This window comes from Phoca vitulina, unplaced genomic scaffold, assembly GCF_004348235.1.
Source record: "Phoca vitulina isolate PV1807 unplaced genomic scaffold, GSC_HSeal_1.0 scaffold55, whole genome shotgun sequence".
NCBI classification, from domain to species: Eukaryota; Metazoa; Chordata; class Mammalia; order Carnivora; family Phocidae; genus Phoca; species Phoca vitulina.
The window spans coordinates 6,601,263-6,622,251 of record NW_022589758.1 but is presented as its reverse complement, the minus strand read 5'-3'; the positions used below and the strand labels follow the sequence as shown (position 1 = coordinate 6,622,251).

The following is a 20,989-nucleotide window of genomic DNA, read 5'->3' as shown; positions in this document are numbered from 1 at the left end:
CCAGAGGATTTGCTGATATGGGATGTGAGAGAAAGAAGGAAGTAAGGACTGCATCTTAGTTTTTGGCCCAGGCTCCTGGGGGGAATTATGGTAGTCTTAAGAAAGACTAGGGGAGAGGCATATTTGGGCACAGAAGGAGGGTCATAAGTTAATTTTTGGACATGTTAACAGGCTTTTTAAAATTTAAGTATAGTTGACATATTAGTTTCAGGTGTACAACATAGTGATTTGATAGTTCTATACATTACACAGTGCTCACTACAATAGTGTAGTTACCATCTGTCACCATACAAAGTTATTACAATCTTATTGACTATATTCCACTTGCTGTACTGTTCATCTCCAAGACTTATTTATTTTATAACTGCAAGTTTGTACCTCTTAATCCCCTTTACCTATTTCACCTATCACTCCACATCTCTCCCCTCTGGCAGCCACCAGTTTGTTCTCTGTATCTATGAGTCTGCTTCTGGTTTTTGTTGTTTGTTCATTTGTCTTGTTTTGTTTTGTCTTATTCCACCTATAAGTGAAATCATATGGTATTTGTCTTTCTCTGACCTACTTCACTTAGCATATTATCTTCTAGGTCCACCCTTGTTGCCAAAAATGGCAAGATTTCATTTTTTATGGCTGAGTAATATTCCACTGTGTATGTGTATCACATCTTTATCCATTCATCTATTGAGGGACACTCAGGTTGCTTCTATATCTTTGCTATTGTAAATAGTGCTGCAATAAACATAGAGGTGCATATGTTTTTTTGAATTAGTGTTTTTATTTATTTTTTTTATAAATACCCAGAAGTGGAATTGCTGGGTCATATGGTATTTACATTTTTAATTTCTTGAGGAACCTCCATACTATTTTCCATCATGGCCACACCAATTTATATTTCCACCAACAGTGCACAATGGTTCCCTTTTCTCCACATCCTCACCAACACTTGTTAGTTCTTATCTTTTTGATACTAGCCATTCTGACTGGTGTGAGGTGATATCTCATTGTGGTTTTGATTTGCATTTCCCTGGTGATGAGTGATGTTGAGCATCTTTTCGTGTGTCTGTTGGCCATCTGGATGTCTTCTTTGGAAAAATTTCTATTCAAGTCATCTGCCAATTTTGTAATCAGATTATCTGGGGTTTTTTAGTGTTCAGTTGTATGAGTTCTTGATATAGATCAGATATTAACCCCTTATTGGATATATCATTTGCAAAAATCTTCTCCCATTCAGCAGGCTGCCTTTTGTTTTGCTTATGGTTTCCTTTGCTGTGCAAAAGTTTTTTAGTTTGATGTAGTGCTAGCTATTTATTTTTGCCCTTGTCTCCCTTGCCTGGGGAGACACATATCAAGAAAAATATTGCTAAGCCAATGTCCAAGTTTACTGCCTATGTTTTCTTTTAAGAACATTATGGTTTCAGGTCTTACATTTTGGTCTTTAATCCACTTTGAGTTTATTTTTGTGTATGATGTAAGAAAGTGAACACATTAAGAGTTACAATGCCAAACTGGAAGTGTAGAATTTGTATATGAGTCTAGAGTTGTAGGGGATAATATATATAACAACTTAGATGTATGAATCTGGAGTTCAAGAGAAGAGATCTAGGCTGGGGATGTAATCCAGGAAACACCAGTATATAGATGCTTTTAAAGCCATAAGAGTAAATGAGATCACCAAGGGAAGTCACCTAGATATCAAGGACATAGAGGAGCAGTGGATCAAAGAATGTGCTGAAGCATGCTATAATATTTAAAAAATCAAAAAGGTGCTGGTAAAACTGGATGTCCACATGTAAAAGAATGAAGTAGGATGCTTACACCTTATATCATATACAAAAATTAACTCAAAATAGATAAAAGACCTAAACTTAAGAGATAGAATTGTAAAACACTTAGAAGAAAACATAGGAGAAAATCTTTATGGCATTGGATCTGGCAATGATTTCTTGAATAAGACACCAAAAGCACGAGCAACAAAAGATAAAGTTGGATTTAATCAAATTAAAAACTTTTGTGCATTGAAGGACACTATCAAGAGAGTGAAAAGACAACCCACAAAATGGGAAAAATATTTACAAATCATATATCTGATAAGAGATTAATATCCAGGGAAAAAAAAGAACTCCTACAACTCAATAACCAAAAAACAAACAACCCAATTTTCAAAAATGGGCAAAGGACTTGAATAGACATTTCTCCAAAGAAAATATAAAAATAACCAATAAGTACATGAAAAATGCTCAACATCATTTGTCATTAGGAAAGTACAAATCAAAACTACAATGAGATACCACTTTACACCTATTAGGATGGCTATATTTTAAAAAAGGGAAAATAACAAGTGTTGGCAAAGATGTGGAGAAAATGAAACCCTTGCTGATGGGAATGAAATGCAAAATGGCGCAGCCACTGTGGAAAACCATTCGGCAGTTCCTCAAAAAGTTACACAGCATGTTACTGTATGATCCAACAATTCGACTCCTGGGCATATACCCAAACAAATTGAAAGCAGAGACTCAAAAAGATTATTTGTACACCAATATTCATAACAGTGTTATTCATAATAGCCCAAAGGTAGGAACAACTCAAATGCAAATGTCCATCAACAGATGAACGAATAAACAAAATGTGATGAATGGATAACCAAAATATATAGTGGTGAAATATTATTTGACCATAAAAAGGAATGAAATTCTTGATACATGCCACAACATGGATGAAGCTTGAAGACATTATGCTTAAATGAAAGAAGCCAGACACAGAAGGACAAATATTTTATGATTCCACTTATATGAGGCACCTAGAATAGGCGAATTCATACAGACAGAAAGTAGAATAGAGGGTACCAGGGGCTAGGGGGAAGCGGGAATGAGGAGTTACTACTTAATGAGTACAAAATTTCTGTTTGGGATGATAAAAAATGTTGCACAACACTGTGAACATATTTAATGTCACTGAATTGTACACTTTAAAATGGTTACACTGGTAAACTTTTTTTTTTTTTTAAAGATTTTATTTATTGGCGAGAGAGAGAATGAGACAGAGAGCATGAGAGGGAGGAGGGTCAGAGGGAGAAGCAGACTCCCCGCTGAGCAGGGAGCCTGATGTGGGACTCGATCCCGGGACTCCAGGATCATGACCTGAGCCGAAGGCAGTCGCTTAACCAACTGAGCCACCCAGGCGCCCCATACACTGGTAAACTTTATGTTGCATATATCTTACCATGATTTTTAAGTCACGAAGTGGAGGAGAACAACAAATGAAACTGAGAGGGGGGCACCTGGGTGGCTCAGTAGGTTAAGCGTCTGCCTTCGGCTCAGGTCATGATCCCAGGGTCCTGGGATCAAGCCCCGTGTTGGGCTCCCCGCTCTGCGGGAAGTCTGCTTGTCCCTCTTCCTCTGCCCACCTCCCGCCTGTGCTCTCTCTCTTTCACTCTCTCTCTCTCTCTCAAATAAGTAAATAAAACCTTAAAAAAAAAGAAACTAAGAGGGACTGGCAGGGAGTAGGACAAAATCTAGAAGAGTGTGTGGCACCCTTGAAGCAATTGAGAAGGAAAGAATGACCAGTTTCCAATGCCGCTGAAACAGTGGGTAGCATGAGTAGGATGAGGGCTGAGAATTGACCACTGGGTTCAGCAGTGTGGAGGTGATGGGGTCCTTGATAAGAACAGTTTCAGTAGCATGATGGGGATTTTAAAGATTTAACCCAGACTTAAATGGGTTAAAGAGAACTTATGAGCTGAAAAAGTGGAGACAGTAAAAACTAACCTTTTGGGAAGTTTTGTTGTGAAGGGTAATAGAGAAGTGGGGTAAAAGAGGGACAGCAAATCTAGGGAGGCCTTTTTGGTAATGAGTCTGCTACTAGGAAGTAAAAGACAGTTGAACCACATGTGGATTTTGTCAGATAAAGACCTAATTTCCATAACAAATAAAAGGCTGAGCACTGCACACTAGAAAGCAAAATACTGAAATTATAACTAGTAAGAAATGTGAACCAATCCTTCCAATTACTCACAAGATTCAACCTCTTCCCAAAAGTTGGGGTCCATATCCACATTCCATAGTTAAACAAACACATGGAAAATTTGGAAATGATCCAGGGAAAATCACAACTACGAGAAGTTTTGATAAACAAGAAATAGAGAAGTGAAAGGAAAAAGAAAGAAGAGATAAATGAGGAAATATTTAATAATTCTTTTCATGTGACTGTAGGGCTTTTTCACAGAAAACTTGTGAATATTTTTCACCATATACTCAGAGGAATAATAAAATAAAGTTAGCAAAATGACATAACAGTATTGGCCTTGGGAAAGGCAAAACAGCGTATTACCTATTACATACATATTACATATTACAGCATAAAATTTGAAACATTGGAATGAGTTTCTGGTTACAGAACCTCTTTGCTATTGCTTGTAAAACCAGGCAAGTCCTATCTAATATTGTTCTGGAATTTCTGGCCAATACAATAAGACATTAAACCAAAAAAAGAGGTACAATTATTGGCAGGCAGAAGAAAGAATTTTTATCATTCTCAGATGTTAAGATTGCACACCTAGTTAAGGCAAGAGAATCAATAGGAAAACTATTAGAATTAATAAGCACATTTTAAGAAGTGGCTGGATGCAGGGTAATTATCAAGAAATCAATAGTTTAGGTAATAAGCAGCTAGAAATATAATGAAAACACAATAACAAAGTCTTTTAAAAATAACACAGTCTTTTAGAAGTAACTTATAATAAATGTTTGGATCCTATATATATAAAAACTTATTTTATTAAAAGCAATAAAAGAAGATTTGAATATCATATTCCTGGTTGGGCAGACTTAAGCTTGTAAAGATGTCCATTCTTCCTAAGTGAAGGGTAAGACCGTCTGATCATAATCTCATGAGGATTGATTTTAATTTGACAACATATTTCTAAAGTTCATCTGGAATTATAAATAGGCAAAAATTAATCAAGAAAAATTTTGAAGAGAAATTATAGTAGGCTTGCTCGCCTAGATATTAAAGCTATTTATAAATCTCAAATAATTGAAATAATGAGACCAGTAAGAGGTTTATAGAGGGAGCAATAATACAAGAACAAAACTCTAGAATGCATAAATATTTACCATATGATTGAGTAGGTATTACAAATCAGTTGGGAAAGGATGGATTTTTCCATAAGAAGTGTAGAGTTGAAACTGACAGCTATATAAGAAAATCTTATTAAACTATTACCATATCATGGGCCAAAATAAACTTTAATAGATTAAAAAGTTAAACATAAATCATCAAACCACATAAAAGCTAGAAGAATAGGCATTTGATTTTCGAGTACAGAGAGGTTTCCTAAGTTTAAACATAATTTTTAAAATGACAAAGAAAAAGATACACAACATGAAAAATAAATCAACAAATTGAGAAAAATATTTGCCACAAATATGATAGACTAAAATTACTATCCGTAAGATATAAGTTCTTAAAATTGCTAAGATAACTCTAAGACATGATATAAAAATGTGCAAAGGACAATCTAAAAAAGAATCAATGCAAATGGCTAGAAAAATAACCTCATTCACAATTGAAAATAATCATATTGAATAACGAGTATGATAGAGAGTAATAATAATGGCCCCCAGTGAATCACACCTCTCTGGCTCCATGCCCCTTTGCAATGTGGCTTTGATACTCTTTTCACGAAGAAATGAAATCTATGTCTCTATCCCTTGAAGCTGGGATGGCCTTGTGGCTTGCTTAGACCAAAAGAATCTGATAGAAATTACTATGTGCTAGTTCTGGAGCTTAGGCCTTATGGTGCCTTGTTTCTCTATCTTGCCATTGATTTGGAGCCCTGAGACTGTGAAGAAGCTCAGTTTAACATGTATTTCAGGATTAGAAACCATGATGGGAAGAAAAAAGGTGATTTAGCCAACAGCTAGAAATAACTTCCAGACATTTAAGTGAAGCCATCTTAGTCTCTTCAGCCCCGGTTGAGCTGTCACAGAACTGCAGATGCATAAATGATCTAAGACCAAGAGAAGAACCACATAGCCCTGGATTGCCAGCCCACAGAATCGTAAGACATAATAAATTGTTGTTTTAACTTACTATGCTTTGGAGTAGTTCACTGATAAAACAAGTATCCATTTTTATCTACCAAATTAGCAAAGAATTAAAAGTAAAAAGAAGACACAAATTACTAATGAGGGAACAGTTAGCAAAATATAATGTTAGGAGCATAAATTGGAATATATATATATGTTTTCTTTGATCAGGTAATTCTACTTCTAGAGTTTTATCCTTCAGAAAAGATTAAAAATATGAACAAGATTTATACCTAAAGATGTTTTTTATCTATAATTTTTCAAAAATCAGGACAAATGTCTATTAAACAATAGAATGATATATTTAAAAAATTAAAGTATATCCATGTAATAAACTATTATTTCATGGAACCTGATCCCTGTTGTCAGAAATCATGGAAATCGACCTAAATAGTGTAATCAATCTGGTTTTGTGTTTGGGGGAGGCAAATAACAGAGACTAAAAGGAAGTATATACCAAAACTATTATTATTTTTTCCTTTAGTTTTCCTCTTATTTCCCAAATTCTCAACAATAAGAATGTGTTCTTTTTGTAATAAGAAAAAATATATATTACTTTGAAACTGGGACAAGTTCTTCGTTGTCTAAGAAGATTAAAACATGGTCCTGTCTTAGATAATAAACTAACAAGCAGTTATTGATCACCTACTGTGTATGAATCACTGTCAAATGTTGAGGTGGGCTAATTGAAAGGGTCTTAAAGTCATAAGGTTGTAACAGATAAGTGTCCAAAGACCAACCAACTTAAAACTGTCTCCACCATTAGTTTACAGATTGTGTTAGGTAAATCAGAACACCCAGGGAAAACTGCAGATATACTAAGCGATGGTCATTATAAGCAGGAGCTATCTTAGAAACAAGTTTCACCCATCTGAGCAGATTCAACACCCTCACTGGCAGGCTCTTATAAACTGCCTATAATCCAGTGGGATTGGCATGTCTTAATGACCCTGCAGTACCCTTGGTCCACAAATTCCTTTTTACTTCCTATTCTTATGCTGGAGTTTCCAGCACTAGATGAAGAGAATGTTTTCTCTTAAATATCTTCATCCACCAATCAGAGCTCAGGCTCGATTTCAAATGGATGATTCCAACTGCAGTATTAAAGGAGCTCTAGATGTATGGATTGTTTAAAGGCTAGGAATTGAAAGAGGATCCCATACTCTCTAACATTATGACTCAGTCTCTGTTCACCAGACAAAAAAGGTTCTAGATTATACAGATCAGGAACAATTTCAGTGAACTGTCATTTATTTCATTCCCAGAAACACCATAATCAATTAGCCTCCACCAAAGATCTGCGGGTTAAGCCATTCTGACAAGCATTGGGTTTGTTGCCTATTATGGTAACCACACCCAATGGCATCTGGCAACAAAGTGTTATTAACACTCATTACTCTGCCTCAACCACTCCATTTCAATGGTTGCATTTCCTGTCTTTGTCCCCTGCCTATAGAGAACCTATAGAAAAGCGATACAGTGCTTTTCAAGGATGCTGTTTTCACCTTCACCAATTTATTTTTTATTGCCATGGTGAACAGAATATTTCCTAGCTAGCCTCAGGGGACATAGTTTGAGTTGGGTAAGCCAGTCACACATGATAAATCCACTCCAACATTCTTATTTCTCTAAGCCTTTGAATTCCTTACTTCACATCATGCCAAGGTATTTCTGGCATCCCAACTTCAGTTCATATAGACCACTGTTAAGTACAAATTTTGGAACAACTGAGCTAACAGAACCAGCTGCTTGAATCCCAAATATATGGCAAAGGCATTCTTGTTAATTAATTCAGGTCAATCTAAAATTACTTTGATCCCTGTTTTGTTGTTGCTTTTATTTCTGCTTTTAGTTATTGTTGTTATTCCTGTTCCCCAAAAAATCAGGTCACACTCAAGATTTTGTGAGTTCAGTCACTTTATTAAGGACTTCAGGAATTACAAGAGGGATCTCAGGGCTGCTACACAATCTTCCACTATTCTCCTGCCCTCCCCTTTATACTCCAGATATTTTCCAGAAGCACATGTTCCCAGAAATTAGATAAATAAAATAGACAAACTCCTATAAAGACTCAGGAAAGAAAATCTGAACAGACATATAACAAGAAAAGAGATTGAATTAGTAAACAAAATACTACCTACATTCCTCACAAAAACTTATAGACAAATTTTCATAGCAACTTTATTCATAATAGCCAAAAGTACAAACAATACAAATGTCCATGAACCAGTGAATGGATAAATAAATTGTGGTATATCTATTCAGTGTAATATTATTCAGCAGTAATAATATTAATATAATAATGAATAAAATGAATAATAATATTCAGCAATAAAAGGGACTGTAGCACTGATACACATCCTACAACATGGATGAGCCTTGAAAACATTATGATAAATGAAAGAAGCCAGTCACAAAGGACCACATATTGTATGGTTCCATTTGTATGATATTTCCAGAATAGGCAAATCTATAGAGTGTTTGCATAGAGGTGGAAGAATTGGGGGAAATGGAAGTTGACTGCTAAGAGTATGGGGTTTGTATTTAAAGGGATTAAAATGTTCTAAAACTGGTTATGGTGATGGTTGCATAATTCTCTGGCTATACTAAGATATCTTGAATTTTTTGCTTTAAATGGGTGAATTACATGGTATGTGAGTTACATCTCAAGAAAGTTATTACAAAAGAAGAGCTCATGTTCCCACAGATGACTTTTTCTACTTCAGTCAGCCTCTGAGGAAGTATAATCCTGGTCTCTGTTCTAATTGCTCATCTTGTTCCTTCCAATATTATTAAAATGTCAAATGTCAGAGAGATAAATATATTGGTCATAAGAATGAGATAGAGGCAAAACTGACAGCCAGAGGAAATACTAAGTCTATGTAAAACACAAGACTTTCTTGATACAATATTTATGTCAATTTTAAAAATCAAATCAGCTGGACTTGAGAAAACCTCAACTTGAGAAATACCACAAACGTTTCAATATTAGATATATAAGAACTTAGTAATTTAAACATATAACTTAAACTTTAATTTTTGAAAATATTCCTTTATTATTCAAGTTACACAACTTCATTGTAAACTAAATAGGTAATACAGATAAACAAAAAGAAAACTTTTTAAGGGGTTCCTGGGTGGCTCAGTTGGTTAAGCGTCTGCCTTCAGCTCAGGTCATGATCTCTGGGTCCTGGGATCGAGCCCCATGTCTGGCTCCCTGCTCAGCGGGGAGTCTGCTTCTCCCTCTGCTCCTCCCCCTGCTCCTGTGTGCTCGCTCTCTCTCTCTCTCTCCCTCCCTCTGAAATAAAGTCTTCTAAAAAATCACACACAGTAACACCACTCAGAAAGAATACTGTTATCATTTTATCACTTTTTCTATGCAAATATATACATGCAAACACATGGGATTGTACTGCGGAGTACTTGGAGATTTGTGAATTGTATCTTCTACTCATATTATAAAGAAAATTTTTCATATTAATATTCAGCGTTATCATATTCTTAATTGCTGCATAGTATCCCATTTTAGAGACACCTTAATTTATGTGTCATTTTATTGCTAGACATTTAGATCATTCCGTTTTTATTCTGCATAAACAGTATAAAAATAACATTCTTGTCTACCCATCTTTACATGTATATTGAATCATTGCCTCGGGGTAATGATTAGAAGTGGCATTTTTGAGCTAAATAATACATATATGGATATGATACATATTTGCCAAATTTCTCAGCAGGATAATTCTATCAGTAACAACCTTTAGTACGTGAAAAAGTGCCTGTTTTCTGACATCTCAGCCAAGACCATGTGTCTGCAATCTTTTTATCCTTGCAATTCTGAGAAAGGATATCTCATTATTATTTTAATTTGCATTTATTTGTTTCACATGTTTTAATGTTTCATCTGTCTCTTCATTAGTAAGTTTACTATTCACAACCTTAATCCATTTTTATTAGATTTTATTTTTCTTATTTATAAGAAAGCTCTTTAAATGCTAAGGATATTAATCTTTTCTCCATCATGGCTGTTACAAATATATTTTTCCAATTTTACAGATGTCTTTACAGTGCATTTGCCATAGAGAACTTCTAAACCCCTTTATGGTCAAATTTTTCAGTCTTTTTCCTTCTTATTTCTCCTGAGGTGATGCTTAGAAAGTCCTTCCTAGCCTGAGTCATGTACCTACAATTTCTCCAACAATATTTTTTACTTCAAATATTCAAATATTTAATCTATCTAGATTTAAATAGAGCTCCAAATGAATTTTTCCACATCAATAACCAAGTGTCTTAGCATCATTTGTTAAATTATTTCTTCTTTCAGCACAAACTTGAGATGCTGTTTTTCTCATATATTCCAATGCCTATAAACACAGCAGTCTGTTTCTCTACTCTTATTTCTCCCCTGGGCTGATTCTTTACGCAACAAGATCCCTGCATTTACTGGGCTGGTCCTCTACCAACCCGGGGCCTCCCCTCAGCTGAGCGGTCTCAGCATTGGCTGCAGTCCCCTCTGACACTTCCAGTCTTCCCTGAGGTGAAGCAAAAAAAAAAAAAAGACTTCTCTCCCTATGATTTGTGCTCTGTTACATGGCACTCATAGACAGGTTACTTGAGCCACAACAAATTGAACAGTTTAATGACTGGTTTTGCTTTTGTTTTGGCCAATAATCACAGTCCTCTCTTCTTTGTAGCATAGACTTTATTCATTCGTTCAACAAAAGACCACAAAGGTACTTTGATCAGGACATTGTCAAGTAAGGGCTACCATGCCATCTATACCTAAAATCACTCCTCCTCACCCAAACTTTAGATGTTGTTGAGCCCAGTTTTCCATGTCTCCCGTTGTAGAAGGCAGTGTTGGTACAGAAAGCCAGACACAACCTGACCCGCCTTTTCTCTTTAATCTCATTTCCTACAACTCCCTTGACAATCCCCACTTCACTCACACTGACCGTCCTCCCTATTTCTTCAACGCTCCTGTCAGGGCAGGCAGGTCCTGTCAGGACTTTTGCAGCAGCTGCTCCTTCCTCCTGGAATTGTCCTCCCTCAGATATCCACATGGATAACTTGCTCACTTCCTTCACATTTTTGCTGACATGTCACCTTGTAAAAGGTGTATACCCAAACTACCTGTTATGGACTGAATTATGAGCCCCTAAGTTCATACGTTGAAGCCTTTGGAGATAGGGACTATAAGAAAGTAATAAAGGTTAAATGAGGTCATAAGGGTGGGGCTTTAATGTGATAGCCTGGTGTTCCTTACAAGAAGAGGAAGAGACAGCAGAGCTCACTCATGTGCTCTTGCTCTCTCTCTCTCTCTGTCACCACCCATGTGCAAAGAGGAAAGGTCATATGAGGACATAGCAAAAAGATAGCCATTTCTGCAACAGGAAAAGAGTTCTCACTAAAAACCAAATGTTCCAGCACCTTGATCATGGACTTTTGGCTTCCATAACTGTAAGAAAATAAATATCTGTTGTTCAAGCCACCCAGTCTGTGGTATTTTGGTATGGCAGCCCAAGCAGACCAAGATACCACCCCACCCATATGTTAACACCATCACCCTGTTTGCTTGTACTGCTTCACTCTCTTATTTATTCTACCCTTGCACTTAATGTCTTCTAAAATAATCTAAAATTCACTTTTTATTATTTTAATTGTTTATTGTCTATCTTCTCCCACTAGAGTATAAACTTATGGGTGCAAATATTTCTGTTCCTTTTATTCATTGATGTATCCCTAGCATATAGAACTGTACCTGTAACATAGAAGACTCTCAATAAATATCTGCTGAATAAATAAATGAATTACGGCAGACTCCTTCTTCTTTTAAGGTAAATTTTCTCTCAGAAGCCCTATTCCCCTGGGGCGCCTGGGTGGCTCAGTCGTTAAGCATCTGCCTTCGGCTCAGGTCGTGATCCCAGGGTCCTGGGATCGAGCCCCACATCGGGCTCCCTGCTCCGCGGGAAGCCTGCTTCTCCCTCTCCCACTCCCCCTGCTTTGTTTCCTCTCTTGCTGTCTCTCTGTCAAATAAACAAATAAAATCTTTATATAAAAAAAAAGAAGCCCTATTCCCTATCCCAGCCCATCAGGTGGCATTGTTGTAAGACCATCCTACCTTGAGGACACAATTTGATTCTTTGTTCAGATGAGTCCTCAGCTCCCATGATAATCAGTGCAAGGCAATAGGTACTAGGGTTGGAATGAGGGGACTCCTTCCCTGGAGCATATCTGAATTTCGGGTTTAACTCAGCCAGGACACTTGGTGTTTTAAATTGGGGTTCCCTCAAAGCAGAACCTAAAAAAAAAAAGATGTGGACTCACTTGGGAGGTGATCCCAGGGATCAGGAATGAAGGAGCAGGGAGATTAAGGCAGAGAAGGAAGGAAGCTAATGAAGGGTATGTTACTGAGATGATTATTGCTGTAGGCACCTGGAATTGACTCCTGCCTGAGCCCCACTGGGAAACAGTGTAGAATGTGCCTTGGAATTATTCCTCCATCAGACAGGAAGCATTTATGGGTCCACTCCTGTAGCTCTTTGTTTCAGAGTAACATCCAGAGGTGTTAACTTCCATGCCCCACTCTGTGCCATACTCTCAGGTTGCCATATGTGTGGACTGAGCAAGATGTAACAGTAACTTGAGATAATCCTTCAACGTGCACAGGAAATGGCCACCACAGCTACTGCTGAAATCACAGAAAGGCAGAGGGAATGGGTTTGGGGTCACAAAAGCATCAGCTACATTTGGTTTTAAGAACAGCTTTAGTATCTCAAGGTCAAACTATTTCTACATATTCTATTACTAACTTTTTGTTTTCCTTATGTAAAATGAACTTTGCTAGAAGGATGTGATCCACAATATGCCACACAGAACCCATAACTGAAAAGAACACAGTCGTTCCATGGACAGAAAGTTAGCTTGCAGTTCTCAATCCACTTTTTCATCAGCAATGTCACTTGTTGAATTGTGAGAATTCTCCCTCATCCACACCGCCTCTTCCTCCTGGTAATCTTCAGTATATAGGTAAAGGTATTACCCATGATTGCTGTTCCTCAAGGGGCAAGGTATGTGTGATATTACACCATGAAGTGTTTTCTGTCATATCAGACTCTCCTGAGAGCCTCCTCATCTGAGCACAGAGTGTTCATCATTTTTCCAGAAAATTTTAACTAAGTCAATCCCATATTTTAAGGATGCAAGAAGCTTAATAGATGCAAAAATGGAAAAAATAAAATACCTGCAAAAGGTGCAGAGAGATGAAGAGCTCAAGAATGCACAAAGAAATCTTCAAAAGTTCACTTCTGGACAGTATTTATGGTTGGAGGAAGAAGAGGCTTAGAAAATGTTTGTGTCCATAACCACCTAAAATATCATGTCTGGTATTTTTAGATGCAAGTCTAACTCTTGAATAAGGGACGTTCCTGGCTAGGAGGAAATGTCTGGCATGTAGTAGGTATTTAATAGGTGTGTATTTGTTAAAAGCACAATACATCTTTCAATTTAATCCCTGATTCTACACCTGAGAAAATAACCCTCACTTTAGACTTGGTATTCCCCCAAGCATTCTTCAGATTTACGCTCAAGCAGTATTGAACACATCATGTTCTAGGCAATGTGCTAGGTGCTTCAATATAAGTTTATCTCGTTTAGCCCTCACCCAAACCTACTATTTGGTAGATGAGAATATTAGAGGTCAGAGAAGTTTAGTCTTTTGCTCAAGGTCACATAGCTAGAAAATGTACAGCCAAGATTCCGACTGCAAGTTCAAGGAGTGAGTGTTTTCTTTGTTTGTTTTTTTGTTTGTTTGTTTAAAGGCCTTAAATTCTTTTACGCTCCTTCCATCAAGAGGGGGCTGCTCTAAAACTCCTTGCCTTGAGTCTAGACAGACTTGTAACTGCTTTGACCACAAGAGAAAGATGAAAATGATGCTGTGTGATTATTTCTGAGGTTAGATCATAAATGCAGCTTGCCCTGGCTCTCTGGGATCACTTGTATCATTCAGAGGCTCCCTTTTGGGACTTTCCCTCTCAGGACTCAGCCATCATACTGTGAGAAGCCCAAGCCACATGGAGAGCCATGTGTTGGTCAAAAATCCTGCTGAACCCAGTCATTGAGTCACACTAACACAAACCCCAGATATATGAGAGGAGAAGCTTCCAGATGATTCTAGCCCCCAGCTACTCAAGTTACCCCAAACTAGTTGAGGACCCACACATCATGGATCAGAGACAAGCCATCCCCACTGTGACTTGTTGGAATTCCTGAACCCCAGAAGCTATGAGCATAATAAAATAGTGGTTGTTATTTATACCACTAATTTAGGATTGTTTGTTAAGCAGCAATACTAACTGTAACAGAAACCTTTCCCCAAATTTTAAATATTCAGTGCACTTATAATGACACACAATCCCACAGAGTCTCACAAACTCATGGAAAAGCCATGACTGCCACCCAGATCTCTCTAAGCTATTGGGGAACAGAAAGCAAGGTCTGTGGCCCAAACTCTGATCTGGGCTTTGTGTCTAAAGCTCTGGCCTCAGCAATTTCTCACTCCTTCTTAGACCTTTCTAGTGTCTTCTTCTACCTGGTACTTTGTCTTGGTCACACAAAGCATCTTTTTCCCCTCTGACCCTTCCTAGCACTGAGACTTCTGTGTTCTTTCTTCACATTTCTCCTTCTGTGTCCCTAAAAGCAGGGGGAGGGGATATCTGGTTCTCTTGCTCTCAGTCTCAGGACCGGATTACCAACCCTACTTCAGTTGAAATCACTATTTTCCACACATATCCAAGCCCACTCACCCTAGAGGTCTGCCTCCCATTCTCTCAACACTAAGCATGAGGCCAGGAAGGCATCCATCCTTCTCTCCTCTAGGGTCTTCTCCCCTAAAGAGAGCATAAGTGCCAGATCAAGGGTCTGTCCAGAGAGTAAAAGCAGAGCATCCTTAGTAATTACTGAAGTTAGTAAACTTTGATTTTATTAAGCCCTTACATTAAATACACGTTGTCATTTTTTAAATGAAGCATGTATGGTTTGCACTAGAATCTCAACCAGATCAAAACAATTAACTGACCATAGAAAACACAATTCAAGATAACTATTCTAACACTTTCCCAAAATAAAAGCAAGGATTTGGGAGGATCTTTCTGTTTTAGAGATTCTGATTAGGAACATCACTTCCCAAAGCACAGCTGGGGCTGAGCCAGGGGGATTTAAGCTTCACATTGGGAGTGTGTTGTTTCTTATCTAAGCAGGCTCCAACTTAAACCCAGACAGAGCAGGCATGTATTCTATATAGCGAGAGCTGAGAGGCAATAGAATTTCTCATCCCTAGACACAGAGACTAAGTACACAGTAGCCAAGGCCTGAAATTCTCCTATCCAAGGTTTATTTTTTTGACTTAAGGCTTTGTTCCCCTTTAAAATGCAAATATCTTATGAGTTACTTACAACTTAGTGATAGTGGCAGGTCTTGCTAAGTGCCTACCTAATATCCATTTTCCCCTTCTTTTCTAGTTACAGAATTCCAATTTGGAGGTCAGGGGTAGCAATGTGCCCACATTCCATTTCATCTAGGGGTGGTCATGTGACCCAGCTCTGGTTTCTGAGATATAAGTAGAAATCATTGGGCGGGGCCACCCAGATAGCTTGCTAAAAAGGGAAGACCTATAAAAACAATAGCTCTTTCCCTTTTCCATTCTTCCTTCATGAAAGATAAACACAATTAGTGGAGGCACAGCAACCATATTGCAAACCCAAGTACAAGAGCTATACATTACAAATGGCAGAGCAGGAAGATAGGAGCCTAATTTGTTGAGGGCATTACAAAACCACCATACTGGTGCCATAGTCAGCCTACCCTATCCCAGATAGGGGGCACCCTTTTGAGTTATGGCTCTAGAGATAGGTTTCTTTCTCTAATGGATATAATGTTACAAAGGTTTAGGAAATCATACAGGGAGTGAGTTTTGAAACAAGCAAGAAGGCACAGAGAAGTTATGGGCTCTAAGGACTGTATGAATAAAAGGTATCCTTGAAGGAGAAAACCATGGAAGTGGAATGTATGGGGCCCTGAAGATCAGCTTATCATGAACAACTTAGGTTTTATCCTGCAACAAAACTAAATGGAGAAATAATTCCATGATATTCTATTAGTGGGAGAAAAGAAAGTATTTCTTTATAGTATCTTTATGAAACAATAACCTGAATGCTCAACATGCTTATGCTTAAGGATGAGTTTTCTGGGACAAATTTAGGTGAATCACAATTCTAGTCAAGAGGCTTTCGGGGCGCCTGGGTGGCTCAGTCGTTAAGCGTCTGCCTTCGGCTCAGGTCGTGATCCCAGAGTCCTGGGATCGAGCCCCGCATCGGGCTCCCTGCTCGGTGGGAAGCCTGCTTCTCCCTCTCCCACTCCCCCTGCTTGTGTTCCCTCTCTCGCTGTATCTCTCTCTGTCAAATAAATAAATAAAATCTTTAAAAAAAAAAAAAAGAAGCTTTCATAAACAACTTCAAAGGCCAAAATTTTCCCTGAATGATGTCTCCACAGGAACTGGTGCAGGGAATGAGTTCACTAATAAAAATGACGTTGAACTGCTATTTTTGTTCTTCTGAAATACAGTTGTTATTGGCTGGATACTGGCACTGCATAAGTTGGTAGAAACATTACCTAGGACCACTTAAATTTTTTGCCAAGAGCTTTTTTATTTAAGAGAAGAATATGGTCCAATTTTAATCTTTAACCTAAAATATTCATGCAACCTTGACTTCTTTCATGAGGATTTCATACGTAAAATCAAAGACAAGTCAAGGTTCAAAATGGTGGACAATTTCCTTTAACTTGGAATTATCTGTACTATTTACTACATCTCTTTTAGGAAAACACTGCTGAAAGTTGTAGGTCCCTTTTGTGAAATCCCACCAGCCAATCAGTAGGTGGGAATCAAGTAAGTCACAGTGTTTTCAGTTTAACTCCACAAAGAATTTTCCCATTCTGTGTCACTGGAGTTGAGCAGTGCTTCTCAAACTGTAACATGCAATACAACTATTCCAGCGCTCTTGCTAAAATACAGGCTCTGATTCAGTACATCCAGAGTGAGGCCTGAGATTCTGCATTTCTAATAGGCAATGATGATGATACTGCTGCTGGTCCATGAACCACACTTTGAGTATCCAGGAAGTAGAGCATGGGCTACCCTGGCTGCTCCTCAGGATCATTTAGTGATCTTGTTTAAAAAAATAAAATAAAACAAACCCAAAGTCTTAGGCCACATCCGGCTCTACAAAATCAGAATCTCCGGGAATGAGGTGCAGGAGTTTGTATTATTAACCATCTCCCCAGGTGATTCCGATTCAGCCATAAGCTGCACCTGGTCTGCAATGAGTACAGCAGCATGTCTCAAAGAGGAGCTGTGCACCCCCTAAGTCAGAATCGCCTGAGGAGCTTGACTATTGTGCAGATACCTCTCTGCAAATACCTCCCTTCTGCTGCCTAGGAAGGAGGCAAAGGGTGGAGAGAGTATAGAAAATAAGGAGATGGTATAAAAAGGGAAATTGACGTCATTTCGACTCCCACCTGGCAGGAGTAGAGAGGGCCAATTCTCCTGGAAGTGACAGCATGGAAAGCGCCTCCCGCTGCCTAACCACCTGCACCTCCTTCCTTCTCTTCCTCTCCCTGGCAACTGCCCCAGCCAAAGCTGCCCCTCAGGGGCTGCTGGGAGGCCTGGTTAGAGAGGAAGGAGAGGAATGAAAAGGAAAGAAATAGGGGAGGGGGCCTTGAAAAATAAGGTTTAAGAAAAGAATTACAAGCAGCCTTTAGCTTCTGTTCATATTGCAATTCAATCCAATGCAAATAAATATCTATTTCAATATCTGTACTTGCTGAAATGATAACAATGTATTATCTGGCCAAAAGAGTGCATTCCAATTGCATAAAGTTGTATCTATATGTATAAAAAGGTCTGGAAGATTGTGAACTGTATTAATCTCCAAGGGGTGGAATTCAAGATAACTGTTTTCCTTCAGTATACTAATCTGTATTGTTTGAATGTTTTACACTAAGCATGAATTATTTTTATAATGACATAAATAATAAAGCCATTTTCATTTGGGGGAACAAAAACAAGGGTTCACAGTGCTAACATAACATAGGAGACAGATTGAGGAGAATACAGGCCCTTCTTTGGGAAAGCTCACAAACTCATGTAGTCTGACTCATGAGTTCTTTCTTAGTTGCAGAGTTATGCAGCTAGGTGGCCCCGCAATAGACATCAGGGCTGGACTCTCCTGTAAAAAGTGGCGTTTCTCCCAAAAGTCCAAGGTGGATTCCAAATGTATGTTATTGAATGGAGATCTGAATAGGAGTTTTACTGTATTAAAGGAGAGAAATGTACTAATTAGTGTAAGTAAAGTAGCTCTGGGGGGAAATGTCTGGGTCAGAGGGATCTAGAAAAAGCAACTGTAATGCTACAGAAAGATTGTGCTCTTGCGGCTTTAACAATAAGATGAGCCAAGAGCTTTACTGGAGATTAAACAAGTAAACCTGGGACCTTATCAAAGATGGAACCACTCCTGATTGCCCTGGGACTTAATCTTCATGGTACTGATATTATAATAGAATTGCCACATGAAAATGAATTAAACAGCAATGAGGCAGGGAACAATGATCTCAGCATTAGTTTCATCCATCAGATAAAAGATGAGCTCATGAGGGGAAGAATCGGGCTTAAGCTGGGTCTGCTCACTTGGGAATTTATTGGGTACTGCAGCCCTGTGATATCTCCCACTGGCTTAACCATGGTCACAGAAAATAATAAACTAAATGTTTGTGGGTCCAGATTGCCCCAGTCTCCTGCTTAAAGCATGGGGAGAAAAAGAAAAACAGAAAGCAGCCTGGAGGGAGAGGAGAAGGTAAAGAATTAAATCACGCCTAGGAGTTTAAAAGCTGGGTCAGCAAAACTCCCTGAAACTCCAAGTTTCTGAACTTGTGCTTCGGCCATCCACAACCCAAAGAGATTTTTCTCTTTTTATTTCCTATACCTATTGCTTTCTATTAGTTCAAGCTTCGGCAGGGAGCACTAGTTCATTAAATGATAAGTATTAACCTAAATATGAGAACAAAAATGTTTACACCATTCCAAGCCACCTTCTTAACAGTGGTAGATAATGCAGAAAAAAAAGGGAGAACATTCCACATTGGGGCTGCAAAATACACTTTCACTTCAGAAAATCTTAGTCACCTTCATCAGTGACTTGGGAGGAAAAGCTATCTGCTAAGGCTCAAGATAAAAGAGAAATGTTTCTGGGAGGTGGGAACAGGATGAGGAAAGTGGGAGGAGGGAGATCAATGTGGAGACAACAGATTATAATACAATGTCATGACAGATGGGCCCTGTGGCCATCTCTGGGTCATTTCCTGCCTTCTGATATTTCCATTGCTTGCTTCTGGATATTCAGCAGGTAGAGAGTTGCAAAGACAGTTATGCCTAAGGCTAATTTTCCTGCTAGAAAAAGGTAGGATTTACTAGGTTCTCTGCAGTGAGTTTGAAAATATCTCTGATCCAGCATCAACAGCTGAAATCAAAAGAAGTATCTCCAGGTTGGGGGAAACGAGTGATCAAAAATAGGAGCTGAGAAATAGTCACTGCCTTGTTTGCCACCAGTGTTAATTACACAAGCGCTTTTATGGTTTGAAAGAATGCTGCATTTAGGAAGGTTTGACTGGTATTAATTATTTCTGTATCTCTCAGGGTCTCAGATCCAGAACACCTGAATGCCTCCTCTGAGAAAGCTGCTAGTTCAGCTCTAACTCTCCAGGCAACATCAACCTAAAATATCCCTACAGACAAAAATTGTTCTGGATCAAGAATGTGATCTTCCTTCCTCATTCTCAGACCCATCAGAAGAGATCTCTGAGAAGATGCACAAGGAAATTTGCCACTTGACCATTATCTGCTTGCAGATCCAAAGTTCTACCAGATACCTTCCAAAATGTGGTATGTAGAGTATACATGCTTGTGGAAAATGCTGGGTGTTAAATGCAACCATCATAAACCGAATTATTGTTCATGAATCATGGCTACAAAGTCTGATATCAAAAGACACATAGATCCTGGCTACTCAAAGCATGGTTCCTGAACCAACAGCAGCAGCATCTGAGGGCTTGTTGGAAATGCCGAGTCTCAGGCCCCACCCCAGACTTACAAAAGCAGAATCTGCATTTTAACAAAACCCTCAGGTGCTCTATGTGGGTTTCTAAGTGTGAGAAGCACTACTCAAGGTTCTCTTGAGGAGGTAATTTTCATCAAGTTCTATTCCAAATAGGAAACAGGTTGAGAAGTAAAATGTTCAATAGAGCTACAAGTACTAACCAGGAAAAAAAGTTTTTAGCAAATATTGAAAGCAAGCCAGCAATGACAGTTTATAAAAGCTACTAGACCCTGCACTGAGAGGTCAAAAGGCAGGTGCTATAAGGAGAGTGGCTCTAGTTATGAAGATGGGTATTTCAACATGGCCAATGGCTCTAGGTATGACGATGGGTATTTCAACATGGCCAATGGCTCTAGTTATGACGATGGGTATTTCGACATGGCCCATGGCTCTAGTTATGAAGATGGGTATTTCAACATAGCCAGTCATGCACACGACCCCCTTCCTCTCATGCTGCCAACCTTTCACTAAAATGCCACATGGCTCTTTTGGCAGAATTAGCTCCCAGATTTGCAGTGGGAATTAGACAAGAACATCTCCTTTCTTTCCTTCGAGATGCAGGGATGGGAGCTAGAGCAGGCAACAGGGAGCATTTTGGAGGCCAATAGTAAGCAAAACTGAAGCTGGAAAAGGGTGCCAAGAAATTAATGCCAGAGGAAACACAAGGGCACAGAACTACAAGATGGGGAGGAGAGT

The 20,989-nt window shown here is 38.5% G+C and overlaps 1 long non-coding RNA gene across 1 annotated transcript in view; it reads left to right on the top strand.

Annotated features, from left to right (window-relative positions):
* LOC116622816 overlaps nt 1-20,264 on the top strand; it is a 59,065-nt gene extending 38,801 nt beyond the window's left edge. The window contains exon 3 of the long non-coding RNA XR_004297625.1: nt 19,834-20,264. This is a non-coding gene — a long non-coding RNA (uncharacterized LOC116622816). The remainder of the gene's footprint in view (nt 1-19,833) is intronic.
* Nucleotides 20,265-20,989: the final 725 nt, after the last annotated feature.